We start from the raw sequence: 17,067 nt of genomic DNA, 5'->3' as shown, positions 1-17,067 counted from the left end.
CTTAAAAGAAAAAAGCCATAAATGGATGGGAACAAAATAGAAACAATAGCCTTGACATTTTATTTTAGAACTTTAAGAAATACTATTCTAAACAAAACACGGCATATGAAGTCTATTTGTTTTCATCTATGTAATTAAGACAGTATTATATTGAAGCACAGGAAAGCATAAAAGTTAATGTCCTATAACTATAGCTTCATGTCACAATGCTCTCATTTCATCATGGAAATTCGGCTAGTTTTTGAGTTGGTTATTCTTTGAATGCCTATATTTAAGGACAATTTATATTAAATGGGGAAGAAAACACTCAATTCTTACTCAGTTCAATTCATGCAACTTGTGGTTTGGTTTAAAGAGTTGTGTACAGGCAAAGGTACCATTTTTCTTGAACCTCTGTCATAATGTATTTGCTACTCAAAACTACCTGCCTCTGACAGTATGTGTTAGCAGAAAAATGAAAGAATTAAGCTTAAATTTTGTAAGTAAATTATAATCCAATACTTGAAAGATGCAGTCATTAAAAAAGCCTGTACTGTATATAATTTAGAACTGTATATCAATATACACATTCGGTAAAATAAAACACTAAAGAATTCTTTGAATGTGATTTTATCCTTTCTAAATTGTTTTTATGTGCTGCAAAAATTATTTTATGTTTTTGTCCCACAAGCCTAGTACCACCATCAAGATGGGAATAGTTAATTGCTACATCACTTGAGTATCATTTTGGTTTCTCACCTGTTCAGAGAAATGCTAGATTAGTTTACAAGTTTAAGTTGAATGGCTGACAGTAAAAGAACTATATACTTCTTGTTAAAATTTGAAACCAGAAGCTATGTGTTGTATACTTGGGTTTCAAGCAAAGGAAGACAAACCAGTATAGCTAGTACAACTCAGATATTAATTTATTATTTTCTTTTCCAGAAAGAATAAATCATTGGATGTTAGAGTTTTAACTACATTGCATTGTAGTCTCATTTTATGGATGAAGCAATGCAAGTGTGAGGCAAAGAAGTCCTGCAGTAAAGGTCACATAACAGTAAGTGGGGTAATGGGACTTGAGAGCAATTTCTGTTTTTACTACACAGCGTGGTTACTAATGGACCAGGGTAATTTAACCCAGCATTTCCTGGAACTCGGGAGTCAAGATTTCCTGATTCATTTCACAGAAATACTACACTCCGTGTTGCTTATAGGTACTGGTTTTTTTTGGATACCTTTAATAACAACAAAAATAAAGGAAAAATTAACTTTTAATTGGAAAAGCACAGCAGACAGAGTTATGGATGCCAAAGGAGCCCCCTCAGGCTTTGCTGTTGACACATTTATGGTATAAAAACTGGAGAAGGGGGGATGGTATAGCTTAAGTGGTAGGGTACACGCTTAGCACGCATGAGGTTGTGAGTTCAATCCCCAGAAACTCCTCTAAAAATAAATAAACCTAATTATCCCCTCAAAAAAATTTTTTTTAAAAAGTGGAGAAGAGTTATGAGACATTTCCAGCTGCACTGATTCTTTAAACTTTGAGGAGATTATAGTAGAAAATATTTCTCCTCTTGTTTTTGTCCACAAAGGAAGCCTTTAAAAAGAGAAGTGACAGTGTCTGACAATTACATAGAACTGATTGTCTAAATGATTTGAAGTTACTTAAGCATCATTCAACTTAATGGTTTCCAACAATTTGACACTTTTCTAAGAAATAACATCACAACCTGACCACTCTGGGGGTGAAAACCTACAGAATGGACTTTTCCAATTGAACTAAAGATGTAACCATCCAGGACTCTTAAGAAACAGAGCACAAGGCCAACTGTATGAGGCATGAATCAAAGCCCGTGTGTCCAGTTAAGAAAGACTGTTATTAGTATCTGTTAGCGTTAGTGCTTCCTGAAAAACAATTCCCATTGTTTTACTCAACTTGGTTTTTATTGATTCATTTAGATGTATTAATTATTAAAATGTTATGAAATGCAAAATATTGTTATATAAATGTCAATGATTGCAACTTTAATCATATCTTAAAGAATATTGTCAGGGCTAAGCTATTCCCTCGGGCTTCATGGTAAATCCAAGTTAGCCTATTCCTCTGGATTTCTAGCTTACTTTCTTTTTCTCCAAGTTCCAGGTTTCGATGCATTTTATGCACACGCAGGAAAAAAGAAAGCATTTCTAGATCTAGAGTCTGAAGAAAATGACAAACTATTATATGGAAGGTTAATATGGGTATGAATAAGCATGTAAAAAGTCAGTCAAGAGCTCGGAGGCTAAATTCGTCAAGGCCATTGATGCCACCATCTTCAGTGATGACACCCGCATTATAAAATTATTTTTCTCTGTGAGGACAACTGCCATAAATTTTCAAGCAATTTTTGAAAATACAGTTGTGTAAAGTTTCCCATGTCTGACATTTTAATTTTGGGTTTGAGAATTCTTTTAAAAGAACATAGGACAATTTACTTACTAGATGGTTGTTTAAAGTCCTGGACTTAATATCCTTCATGCAAAATCTAAATCCAAAAGACAGATTCATTCTATGTCTAATAGGAGCATAGTGAACAATAAGAAAGTTAGTGAAGTAAGGCAAGTCAAATCTGAACCCAAACTAAGTTCAAGTCAAACACCCATTCCTTTATTGCTTTTGGTGAGTACAATTAAATGTGATAATTTATGTCCATTAATTGAAGCAGTCTGACATACGAGCCACTGGTAAGTGTACTCCATTTTATGTGAGAAACTCCAGGTTTCATGGACTATCAAAGTAGGACTTAATAAGAAATACATCACAGTTAAACAGGTAGACCTTGTGTGAGAGACATTTATACCAGTCCAGAAAAACCTAGTTGAATTGTTGGCTAGAAAGTCAAGCTGGCAGGGATTAATTTCAGTGTACCTTCTTCTTGTGTGATGTGCTATGGGGATATGACTATTGTATTTCAGATAAATAAAGAGAAGGGGCTTATGTTTATCAAACACCTTTAGTGTGAGGCACTGTTAAGGTGCTTTACATAAACCACTATATTTAAACCTCAAAGAATAGCCTTGTCAAATAGATAATTGTATTATTAATGACATTTTAGAGTTGAGAAAATTAAAGCAAAGATAAGTTAAGCAACTTTTTCAAGGTTCCAATATACTATTCAAAGCCAGGATTTGGATTCCAATATCCCTTTCCTTTCTACTGCATCACACAGTGTGGCAACGCCTTTCTCTGTAAGCTCAATGCAGGAAACATCCTAGACTTCGTACAAAACACATTCTATTTACAAATTGTTTGGGAGTTAGGTCTTTTCAGTGATACTCTGATTAGTGAATTCTCTGGGAACAAAATGCTTTCGTGACAATAACGTATTTTTAAAAACCCTACTGGAATTTTTTTGACGAGTGATAGCAGAAATTGCAGCTGTGTATGACAAAAATACCTCACTGCTCGGTTTCTATTTGCCTTTGTCCAGCTGAAGAGAAACGGGGCCAACTGTGAAGTTATTTTCCTTTCAATCTACCACATATTGAGCAGTTACTTGGTACCAGTTAATGTGTTAGGTGCTGTGCATTCATTTCCCTAGAAGGAGTACAGTTTTATTATCTCCTGTTCCTACTTTTTCATCCTCTCCTCCCAGTGTCCCTTCCAACTCTACATTGGGCAGGCTGGCTCTCTCCCTACTGAATCAGGGAAGAATCTGTTACCAGGCGACAGTATTTATTGACTGAGAGACAATCACACTGCATTTTGAAGGTGGTTTTTGGTGTTACCTCAACCAGTATTTGTACTTTTAAACCCCTGGTCAAGGTACGTCAGAATCACTGGTGAACTTGTACAAAGGCTTATTGCCGGATATCACCTCGATGTCTTAAGCCACTACATTTTTAATTGACACCCCAGGGAACTGCACTTAAAGAAGCTTTCCCTTCTGATGGAAGAGGCTTCTCTGTGAACAGAATCTAGAGATAAGGAGGGAGCCTGGTGGGGATAATTTTATAGGCTTTCCAGTCCCAGGTTTATGCTTTTCTTCTTTCTTCCTTTATCTATTCATTTACTCATTCATTTATTTTTAAGCATTTATGATTTGCTGGTAACCATGGATTAAAAAGCAGTCTTTGCTCATAGAGAGCTCACAGTCCAATGGGAAGACATCTGTATCATTCATACAAACAGTATCTCTCTTAGACCCAGGCAAGGAAGCTCCTGCGCTGGCTGTGTGCTGTAGAAAGCCTCACTTTGGCTGCTCCTTTGGCTTTTCCCTTCCCATGAGGTGGACAGTTCGGAGAGTTAAGAAAATGTAATCACCAGAGTTTGCCTCCCTTTGAGACCATGCACTGGATCTGGGATTCTCTGTGCTCTCCCCTTTTCTGAGTCCTTCTCCTGAACTGTAGCACTGATGTGCACATAGCCAGCCCCAAAAGATGGTCCCAGGGTAGCAGTTTGTAGGGGTAATAGGTGGAGCTATGACAGGGCCAGGAAGTCGACACGCGCACTCGTGAAGCTACTGCAGTGCAGAAGGAACTCTGGGGAGGGAGTCGGTTAAGAAGAGAAGTCGATGTGACTCAGGGATTGGGGCAGTTCTCCCAGGGCTCAGAACTTCCAGAAGTTCAAGAACTCTAACTTTGAACCCAGCCATCCGGAAGGTATATTTCTCAGGGCAGGAGGACAGAATCTATTTTATTTAACAGTTTGTCAGCTTGATTTATAACTTTTAAATATTTGAGTAGCTAAAAGGGGGATGGGAGAGATATAAATAAGGAGTTCGGGATTAGCAGATTCAAACTACAATATACAAAACAGATAAACAACAAGGCTGGCTCTAGTTGAAAAAGAATATGAAAAAGAATACATATGTATATGCATAACTGAATCAATTTGCTGTATGCCAGAAACTAATACAACACTGAATATCAACTATACTATTTCATATAAAATAGATAAACACGGCCCTACTGTATAGCACAAGGAATGATACTTTCAATACCTTGTAATAGTATATAATGAAAAAGAATATGAAAAGGAATGTATATATATCACTGAATCACTATGTTGTATGCCAGAAATTAACACAACATTGTAAACCGACTATATTTCAATAAAACTAACCCCCCCCCCAAATAAACAGGGAAAAAACTCATGATAGATACTGAGAATATTCGGGTGGATAGCAAGTGGGCTTCAGTTTATATTCTTGCTCTGGACCCCACAAACGTTAGGGGAGAGCTGCCCTTGGAATTAAGATTGTGTTGAGGAGAGGATTCTCCCAGCAGAATTTACCGGAAAACTGGTAAAGCTTGGCCTTTAGGTTCTTCCACCTTGACAGTCCCTGACAGACTCGGGGGGTTGCTGGGAGCTGTGGAGGTTTTGGGTGGAAAGGGGAGGCCAGATTGCAGTCTGGAATCATTTCTGTGTGAACGTTTCTGCTTGATTGCCTAGAGATCTCCAGGAAAGGGACCTGTATTTTCAGGTTTCAACATTTGCTGTGGTTTCTTTTTTCATTTGAAATAAACATTTACTTTCATATCTAGTTTTGTTTCCTCTTTCTTAAAGAAGTTTCCTTCCCCAAATTATAGGTGCCGCAGGCCCCACCACCTGCGTCTGCGCTTGAGTTCAACATATCTTGGGACACAAGGTTAGACAAGTTGCAGAGCACAGGCCTTGATTCTTTGAAGGCCATGGGAGCCGCCAAGGATTGAGGCAGACAAGTTGTCGGTATTTTTGCACAGGGTGCTTTCAAATGATGGACCATTTGGAGACAATGTGGGACTGGAAACTCTTAGCAATCCCACTGAGTCAGGATGTGTTCCTAGACTAAGGCAGTGGGGGAAGAAGTTTCATAAAATTAGAAAGACTTCATGTTTGATTAGAAATATATAGTGGAAAGAGTCGAGGATGAGTTTGGGGTTTCTCATGTAGAGGCTTTGATGGATATTGCTCTGATTTGGGGAGAAAAAATAAATTCAGTTTTAAAAGGGTTGGGTTTAAATTTATATAGGCTAATAAGTAGAGATCTCCAGCAGCCAGTTAAATATGTGATTCTGAATCTTGGGGAAGACGCTGGGTTGGCTGGGGATATCTATGGATGTGTGTGTATGTGTGTGTGTACTGACATATATTCACACACCTGTGTGCATTTGCATGCATGCTTACACATGCTTACATATCTTCGTGAGCACAAATATATATTTGGGAGTCACTGGTGTAAGTTGAGACCACCAGAATGAATGAGGTCAATCAAGGAAAGCATTTAAAAGGAATACACCAGCGAGCTGATGACAGGACTCTGAGAAACGCCAATGTTTCAGTAGTGAACAGAGAAGGAAGACAAAAAAAAAAAGAGAAAGGTAAGAGGTTCCCTAAAATCTTAGAAATCACAGAAAGGCAGGTTTTCCAAGCAGGGAAAAATTAACAATGCCAATTAAGCAATGATATTAAAAAGTATCAACTGATTTGGCAACAAAGGAAGTCATTGGAGAGTTTCTGGAGTAGAGTTTAGGTGCAGAAAGAAATTGAGAATTTGGGTTGAGAATTGACTCGGGAATGAGGAATAGAAACTGTACCTTTAAGAGTAGAATTACTTTTAAGAGTTAAGTAGCAAAGAGGAGGAAGAGTATGCTGTACTCTGAAGGGAACTGAGAATCAAGTGAGTTCTACCTAACTGTCTACTTTATCTATCTATCTATCCATCCTGTTTTTAGGGTGATGATGTCTCATAGAGTAAGCTTTCAGGGAGACTGGGGGACAAGGTATGATGCCAGAGTCTTAGTGGAAGAAATGAGATGAAGATGGGTGATCAGTCAAGTAAAAGTGTTGGTAGCTGGTGTTTCAGGCTTTGCTAAGGTGAGACGCTATGAATGCAGTGAGTGGTGTGGTTTCCTCAGAGGCACTCATTTCTCTGCACAGACAATACCACTCTTCTGAGTTTGGTGTTCTGCTAGAAGGCACAGCAGAAGTTTATGGATATGAGCAATGAGTGGAGATAAGAAAATACATGATCAACCATAAACAGTGAGGATTGAGGCTGGACAGGGGAGAGAGAGAAAGCAGAACGCAGACACTAGGAAGGATGGAGGGCTCAGGGCTTTGAGGCAGTTAACAGAGAAGGATGAACAAAGAAAGGGCAGGAGGGAGCTGGGAGGTAGAACATCCTGGTTAGAGCGCGTTATTAGAGTGGTAGGCTGAAGAGGCACAACGGTGTCGGGTGACAGTAGAGTTGACGGTGTTGAAGTATATGGCCAGGTTGGCTGGAATTGAAAATTATTCAATTTAACAAGGTCAAGAACTTCAGACAGAGAATAACAACTTCTGGACTAAGATAAACTTTTCAGCAAGAACTAAGAAAAAAGAGGGGAGGTCTCATGGATTTCCTTTATATTTCTGTCATTAAGTTATTAATATTAATTTATTTTAAATTATTTCAAAATTCAATCAAGATAAAAATTCATGATTATTTATCTATTTAATACCAGTAAATAATTAATTCAATAAATAAATAAATTACACTTATTATTATTCATTTATTACTATTGAATGTCACTGAAAATAATGATGTTTTACTTAGCGTATCTTATGGCTTCTTGTTTTGCTTTTAGCAGATGGGCTGGAACTAGTGAGGGATTTAGAATCAGAAGGCCTGACTTAATTCCCATTTCTATTACCTGCTAGTTGTGTAACCTTGAGGCGGCCACCTGCTCTCCAGGGGCCTCCGTTTTTTAATCTATAAAAGGGTATAATATCTATCCTTCGGGTGGTTAGTGGCAATCATACACCATGTGTAAACATCCTTTTTTGTAAATCACCAAGTGCTAGGCGAGACTCAGTTGATGTGGTTGTTTCATTACTATGTGAGGATGTTGAACATAGCAAAGCCCCAGTGTCCTCTCTGAATCAGAGTTCCAGCTTTTCTTTAGCATTCAGTTGGCCTGCTGATCAGGCAGTAAACTTAAATTCATGTGTTAAGCAAAAATCCTTTAAAAATAAAATTTAGTAAACTATTAATTTGCTGTACGTGTAAACATATACAATTTTGGCTGTAACTATATCCTCTCTCACTATATCTTTCCTTAAAAATGGTTATAAAGGTCACAGTTATTAAAATATTTTAAAAGTGGTTATTTTTGGATACATCTTTTTAGAGATAAGCTGAGATATTAACAAATTTTCCTGTATTATCAAAAGGCTGTTTATATGCCAGGTATACCTTCTCTTATATAAGTAAGCTTTTATTCAGAAGAGTGACTATTAATTAGTGAATTTATAAAATGAAAATTTTCAATTTGCAAAAAGGGGTTAAGAAGTTTCCTACAAAAAAAGAAAAGTTTCCTACATTTCTGTGACATCACTTTGCAGCAGGAAAGAACTCTTTTTCCCCATTTGTCTCCAAGAGGATGTTGAGGAAGTATGCACTAAAAAAAAGGAGAATTAGAAAAGCCAGGGAAATATATACAAGATCTTATGGTAGCTCACAGAGAAAAAAATGTGACAATGAATATATGTATGTTCACGTATAACTGAAAAATTGTGCTGAACACTGGAATTTGACACAACATTGTAAAATGATTATAAATCAATAAAAAATGTTAAAAAAAAAAAAAAGCCGACTAGACCTTTCTCTTGTTTGGTGGGTGGCAGATGGAGTTATAAGGAGGTGGTGCGAAACGGTTCTGGAGGTGGGGAATGGCCTGCTAGGCACGCTACAGACATCATCCTACAACATCCTTGCCATAGCCCACGGGAGTAGTTATGCAAGTCCCCATTTTGTAGCTGAGGACACTGAGAAGTAAAGAAGTTAAGGGAGGTTCACTGATGGTGGAAGAAAAACCTTTGTGAACTTTGACACCAGGTGGAGCTGCAGAAGCTGGGAAGTGAGTTCGTGATAAACAAGTTTATATTTAATCTTATGTTGAGATCAAAACTAGTAAATGAGCAATGTCTTTTACATTATAGAGACCAGATTTAAATCCCAGTTAGTTGCTTAATACCTGTGTGATGGTGGGCAGATTACCCAAGGTTACTCTGTACCTGAGTTTCCTCACCTATAAGAAAGGGAGGAGGCATACCGCCTCCACCAAAAAGTTGTGAGAATGAAGAAAAGGACTGGGAGAGAGCAAATATTGCAGTGCCTGGAAGATTGCAGGAGGTTAAACGTATTAGTCAATGTTCTGTTTTGTTTTTTATTTGTTTTTAGTGGCAAAACATATTTAGAGTTAAAAAATTTGGCTTTAAAGTTTGTTTAAAATAATTATACACTGTTGGTTAGCTTCCCTGAATCAGCAGTCTGATATTTTGGTTTTTAGAAAGGGGACCATACATTTGTAAGTTTTTCTAGGGGCTCAGAAAACATCTCTAGAAATGTGTCCTTTGGACTCATGGACCACATATGCTCACTAGCTAAGTGACCACTTATTCTCATCTCAAGCAAATCAATTATGAGGAAATAAATGTTCCTAGTGGTGTTCAACTTTCCAATGTGCAAATTTAATTTGGTAAAGGAAAGTAACAGCAAGTAATCAATGTTAACAGGAACCCAATATATAAACAAATGGAAGCAGTAACTGGATTTTAACTAAACCAGGAACACAAAGCCCATTACCAGCAGCCTCCTCTGCTGTTACGTTCCTGCATCCTGACACTATGTACAATTTTATGGTTTTTATATCTTGCCGTCTTTTGGAATTGTGATGGCACTTTTCTGTGAAATGCCTCAATTCCCCAGAGAAAGACAGCAGTCGTTTTAAGAAAAAGAAAATAACATAGCATTTTACCAGCTGGAAATAAAATAAACACAAAAGATTCCTGCTCATTGGAATGAATGAAGGACCACATGGCTGACAACATTAAATTCATTGTTTAATATTAATGGTAAGCTTAGGTATGTAAAGCAAGACCTTCTATTATTCCTACATGAATGCATTAGAATCAGACATAAGTGAATCTCCAAAGGAGAGGAATTTGGTTCATTTTCCATAAGCACCAGGAAATTCAGATGCTTATTCAAAGCTTATCTGAACTACCTAAACACAGTTAAGTCTGCAGATCTTAGCAGAGCAGGACTGCATATAAGATTGTCAGCATTTATGCTGCCAACTCAGACACAGATATTGAGAAGGAGACGTTTGCTGGTGTGCTGCTATTTCTAGATCTAACTGTTATCATCAAACTAGTAATGAGAAAAATAAAATTCTTTATCCAACTCAGGATTTGAGAGTCAGTTCATTCTGAGTCCTCCAAGTGATAAATGACTTAGTTCATATAGACACTGAATTGCTGCTCTTAGATACATGTTTGAGAAGTATGCAGTGCATTGTTTTCAAAGTTAACTGTGCAAATAAACACAAAAGACCAGAGTCCTAACAGGTTCACAGAGTATATGTGTCTATCATTTGAGAAGGTAGCAAATTAATGACTCTGATTATCTTCATACTGGCTTGCCCCTGTCACCTTCCAAGTGTGGTTCCTCCACAATGCAACTGACACACCGTGACAGATGCCAACAGCAGGAAGGTCTCACTATCTAGCGTGATTAAGTAAGGTTCAGAAAAGAGCAACTGACCCCCAACTAAAACTAGAAAAATTTGTTAACCATTTCTGGACATAAATGATGCTCTCAAAATCCTCTCTCAAATGTGTTCTTAGATGATCGAATCTGATCACCTCAGAAACATTATTTTGTTTCCCCCAAAAGTGAAGAATTTCTAGAATGAGCATGGGACAGTGAAAGGAGAAATATTAGATGAGTTGATTTATTTCACAGTGTGAATGAGGCAGGCCACTAAGCAGTGTAAGGACAGCATACAGGGCCTCCAGTCTTTTCACAGACCTGTTAATTATTTGATATCTTTAAATAAAAAAAAAATACTTCATTTGATTCTAATCAGAGGAAGAAATTATAAAATTGAGATTAATATTTAATGAAATATCTGCCATTTATTAATCTTTAATTTTATCATTTATAAAATTTCTTACTTTTGAGAAAAATTTGCTGCTGACATTTTTTCCCCCTTTTTAAAGGGTCCTAAAATGTGCATGGTAATTGCTGAGAAATCATAGCTATTTGTCACCTAAATTGGCTTTTGTGGCCAAATACTTTTAAAAGGCAGATTGTAACAATCTTAAAAAACATTTATAGAAAAGTTATATTTAATCTGATTGAGACATCATCTTAATATGTTAGATATAATACGGGGTAAGGTCTTCAAAAATAAGAGGACTGTAAGCCTGGGAATGTTTTGATTTAGAAAGAAATGGAGGAATCTTGATTTAAGAATGAGGCATTCTAGATACATGTAAAGTGCTGGAAAAATTTGTTTGAATGTTTATGTGCTCAGCAGCTATGAGGGTCTGAATTGCTGTAGCTACAGATGACAAACCATGAGTGTGGGTCACGGAAGGAGAATATACTCTTTGAGTATATCTAATTAGTGTTGGGTTTAAAGTTTGCATATTTGTTATTTCTTTCCATTTTTTTGGTATAATGTTTCCATTTCTTTCTTCAGATTTGTATATACTGGTGTAAATAACTCTCCCTTGTTTATGTCTTTCAATAACAATTTTTCTTACAAGGGAACATATAGAAAGGTACACATCAAATTTATTTTGGAATGTCTTTAGTACACTGAGTATTTGCTGTCAGGAAGAGGCATGGATTGGATTAAATCATTAGTGAATTATATCATGAAGTCTGTAAGTTAATTAAATATGTAGTAGATGACAATGACTTATGGTGGTATGTTAAAGCTGTCTTAAATTTGCCTGGTTGTTAAGATAATTTTAGGTTTTTGTTAAAAGAAAATATTTTCAGATCCCACCCCTGATCTTCTTCATCTGACTTTTTAGGGGAGAGGTCTAGCAATTGAATGCCATTGAGTGATTCTTCTGATCAAGCATGTTTGATAAACATGACATTAACCCAAGATTCTCAGAGAACTTTGTTATTTGGCCTGAAACTGGAAATGCTTATTATGCTAAAAATCTGTTTTGAACCACTCTTGAATTTAGTCTACTTTTTTCACTAGAGCATGTTGGTTATGTGATTGAGGGCCAGTTAGTTCCTGCCCTTTGGTTGTGAATTTTACCCCTAACTCTGATTTGTCGTCTTCCACTCATGTGGAAAAGACACAGAGGAAGAATGAAAGACCTCATCAACAAAAATGTGGTGAGAAAACTTCACTAAAGTGTGGAAACTCAATACAACTTCAACTCAAAGCTTGCACCGTCTTATCAGAGGGTCATTGTCATGCATGACAACAAAACATTTAAGAATAGAACTTCAGTTCCCAGGAGTAGAGAGCTTATATATCTACATTATAAAAGGAGATTGGCAATATTTCTGAATTCAAAATAAAAGATAAGTCTGAGAACTAATTGCTTAAAAGGAAAAGAAGAACTTTAAAAACATGTACAAATCATCCTCATAATGTGATTATTATTATATGGGATAATATAAAATTATATAAAGAAGTCAGGACCTATAATACAAGAAACAGATGTTGAAAAGAAGGAAGAGGAGACAGGCTGTCAAAAAAGAGGAAAGAAGTAGCAATAATTGACTTAATTTTCCTGTTAGTCAATCTTCTTATGTATAAGATAGCTCCATGTTAAATAGATATAAAGACATCGTTTCTTCTTCTGGGGTCTTGTAGAATTTTATGCAGACCTTTATTCTTGCATTTGTCACCTTTAGGATAGTTGTTTATGTATCTTCCTTATTAATTGTCTTGAGGTCCTTAAAAGAAAGACCATGTTTTTTTAAAATAAATTTATCCCCAGGTAATAACATTAGCTGATATACAGGAGTAGAACAATAATCCAATAAATGACCAACAGATTGGATGAAAGAACATGTGGTTGCTTTCCAAAAGGCTACTCAATACAGACCTAACCAGAAGAATAATTGTTCTGTATTACTGCAGTTAGCCCTATTATTTCAGTTGTGGTCAGTTAATAGTTCAAGAAGAATCCCTTTTTTTCCAGAGCGAATTTATTCAATAAAGTGTAGCAGTCATTCTAAAAATATTTAAAGGCATTAACCGTTGGGCTTTTAAACTTGGAAGAAGCTGAGTGTCATCAAAAAGAAATACGGAATACTGAAGTCGAACAGGCCTCGAAGACAGTGTAGCATCATGATTTTAATATTTGTACAAAGTGGCCCTCCAGTTCTGCTTCGGGAATCCATTTCCTTGGAGCCGAATCTGTTGGACTCTCAGAACATTACAAAGAATTTCCTGATTTTGAATGGAAATAGCTCCTTTCTGACAGTTACTATCCTACTCTGCGGTGATCTATAAAGCAAAACTAATCCCTCTTCTACATTGATGACTTTATACATATTTTTAAAAAAGCCCTCATACACCTGCAAGTCTCCTCATTTGCACATTTTTTTGTGTATTAGAAAAAACATTATTCAGAAAAACATCGTTCAAAATCAGATTTGTCTGCAGGTGCAGTTCTCGGTGCTACTTGCTGTTGTCACTAATGTATTTGTAAGAACAGACTAGCAAAGACCCAGGAGTAGGTCGGAAGAGGCTGCCTGTAATGAAACTAAACAGTTGGAGTTCTTTCAGACTGGAAGAGAAAAAGGATAAGAGTAAATATTATTCTCATGGGTAGGTATCTGCTGCTACTATTTCCAAAACTTTAAAAGCAGGGGCTGTTTCTGAAGGAGACAATTTCAAGGTAAATAACCAGAAATAGTATTCATACAATTTATATAATACTATTCTATAATATTATTATATATAATGGTATTTATACAATGGTCTCAAAAATTGGGGTAAGAATTTTCTAAGAAGAATTATCAAGAGGCTCAAGAATAACTTAGGTGCACTTGTTGGTAGCAATAGATGGGTTAGTGATCAACTGCATGGTTTATGGGTTTGGAAAGGCTTGGGCTAAAATTCTAGCCTCATTTATTAGCTGTATAATATTGGGTAAATTACAGAAGCACTCAAAATTTTAATTTCCTTATTTACAAAACGGGAAAGATGATAATATCTATAGATTAGGATTATTGCAAAGATTAAATGGGTATAAATTCATGTATATGTTAAATGATATGAAATATATATGAAGCTTATCAAGGTGACTGGCACATATCAGAGACCCACAGATACTAGCTATTATGATCACCACTGTTGCTATTACTGTCTTCCCAGCTGCACGCAATGTAGGGAAGGCAGACTTCTGGGGGAGATGTGGAAGGACTTTAGAGAAATATAAGATGCCATTTCTCCCCTGATGCCTAGTCCCTGTGCCATGCTGAGGGACTCAGGGTCTAGTGACTAGACTCCAGTCATTATTTCAACAACCCTCTTTGTTAAGTCCCCTCTTCTAAAATTTCAGGAACCTTACTTTGTGAAACAGTCGATTTTACTGAAAATAATCTGAGATTAACAGGTGTAAAGTATAGGAAATTGTTTTTCTGAGGCTTTTACTTTCTTACAGCTTTATAGAAGTTTGAAGGGAAAATTAAAGAGTGAAGTGAGATTCTCATTGAGAAAAAAAACACTGACTCTTTCCCAAAAGCCAGCAAATGTGGTGTGGTCTTGGTCTGTCCCCTTCCTGATTGACTAAGACACTTTATTAGCTGACAGCAGGTCAAGTTCAGGGATCCTGATTCATGCCCACAAATCTCACAGAAAACAACTATGCAACAGCAGAACACCAGTGCGTTATTTTACAGTGAGTAAAACTCAAATGAATTGTTCTTTTTTTTTTTTACTGAATACCTACTCATGACCTCTCTGTCTGGTCATTTTACTTGAGAAATAGAAAGCATGAGAGGAGGTTAGTTTTATAATTGTACAGTAGACGTATGTCTGTATCTGTGCCTCTTTTTGACCTAGGCTTCAGTGACTGACCTAACTCCTGTTTGACTGACTTCTTTCCCATTTAAATATAATACTTAACCTAGGTTACAATCAAGTTCTTTTGGCCATCTCCTCTCCAGTCCACTTTACATTGATTATGCACCCCCTCTCCCAGCATGCAAGCTTGTTTTCAAGTTCTTGGAGTAGGGTGGGGTTGTGGTGGTGGTAGGAGTAGTAATCTTATTGTTAACTCTATTATCCATAGGCAATGCTGACAAATGTCTATGAAAGTCCTTTAAATTTAATTCAATGTTAAATTAGGTGTGTAAACTCTTATGAGAGCAAATGGGCAGATCACACAAGAAACAAGTAAAATGAGAATCTAACAATGACATCTAACTGCAGTTTTTCTTAGCAAATGCTGTGGACAAATATAAATCATCCTACACTGACTATATCGGGGAATGGAGCGCTTTTCACATACGTTGAATGTTTTGGTTGATGTGATTTATATGAGCTCCACCTCAAATCTTCTCTGGAGTCAGATACAGAATTTAAAAAATACTACAAAATGTAGTTGTTTAAATAGCCTCTGTTAACAACTGCCATGAACGCCTTTCCATGCTAATGAAACTAAGGCTGTACATCTGGTGCTTATGTATTATGATGTAATGTACATCAAGTATTACATTTGGGTCGAACTAGGATGCAGGTAGCAGGACAAAGTTGTTAACAGGTTTGGTCATTAAATGCAGGTCAGATGTCCTTTTCATGTTCAAGTTGAGCCTGGCAAGTAAAGGAGAAGACAATGATTTGTTAAATTTCTAAGTGTATACCATGGCAAGTATGTATGGCATTTCAAGTTGTAAACTTGGATGATCAGGTCCGTGCCATCCTTCAACATATAAATTTCAGTTATAGTGAGTTGACTTCAAATAATTACTATGTTGTGAATGTAGTAAGTGCTCTGTACTTAATCACTTCTCATAATAAAAACACTTTAAGTGGGATTAAGGGCCCCAGATTAAGAGCGGTCCATTATTAGCAAGTGTTCACACTGCTAAATTGCACCTAGAATGTATTCCACTTCTCCCAAGAAACTTTAGTTATAAAACAAGAGACGTTATTTTGGCAGCAGAGGTGGCTGCATTTTGAATATTAATGCAATGATTTACCTATTAAATGCACATATAGAGCAAAATATTGTTGTGCAAATCTACATTTTGATTGAATTTTCTCTTCTTTTCTAGACAGATGCTTCTAAGTGTCTGTAAAACCAAACTTTGGACTTTGAGTACAGCCCTTTCTCTCTTAAAAAAATAAAAAATATATATGTATATATGTGTGTGTATATATATATATATATATATATATATATATATATATATATAAGCTTTTAACAGGTAATAAAACGTAACATTTATCATTTTTGAACGCTATTTATCTCTTTGTTTTATTGAGCCTCATACAAAAGCAGATATAGTCAGAGTTCACTTTTTCATCAAGTTCCAAGCTCTCAAAGGTCTTGTTGCTTATATGACATTGAGTTTCATCTTTCAAATAATCAAGATGCTTGAATGGGATGGATTGAGTTTACTGAAATAGCTTCCTTAATCAGCAGAGTTTTGTTTGGCTGCCAGTTATATGCTTTTGCAGAACTATTTGCTCAAACATTCTCTCTCTCATTTTAAAAATTTCTCAAATGGATCAATGATGAGAGAGAAGCTAATTTGTTTGGGAAATGAGAGACTATTCCTCTGAAAAATATGTGTGTGTGCATGCATGTGTGTGTGTGTGCCCCTGTAGGCAGTAGAGGCTCTTACAAATCTGTAAAGTGACAGATTCACGTTTTAAGAGTAAAAGATGGATACAATACCAGAGCCATAACAACAACTAATACTTGTTTTTGTATTTTAGAGGATAATTTCACTTATAATATCTTTTAACCTTAAAAATCTTTGTGAAGTTGATTTTATCTTCATTTTACAGGTAATGAAACAACAGCTCAAAGAAGTTGAAATGCTTCTCTTTCTCTTTTTTTTTTTTTTTTTTTTTTTGATGTCTTAAAACAAATACACCAGTGAGTATTTAAAGCCTTTTATTTTGGTCTCCTTCAGATAACAATTTAACACTCCCTTCTACCTTAACTCTTTCAAATCAGTTTAGCCCACCAAATACTTTTCTTATTAACACATCATCCCATGAAATTAGCTTATATTTTTTGTAATTTGAACATCTGCCCTCATTTGACTGTAAACTCCATGAAGACAAGAAATTCGT

The sequence above is a fragment of the Camelus bactrianus genome, chromosome 2 (genome assembly GCF_048773025.1).
Source record: "Camelus bactrianus isolate YW-2024 breed Bactrian camel chromosome 2, ASM4877302v1, whole genome shotgun sequence".
Classification (NCBI taxonomy): domain Eukaryota; kingdom Metazoa; phylum Chordata; class Mammalia; order Artiodactyla; family Camelidae; genus Camelus; species Camelus bactrianus.
Note: the sequence above shows the minus strand (reverse complement) of the source record.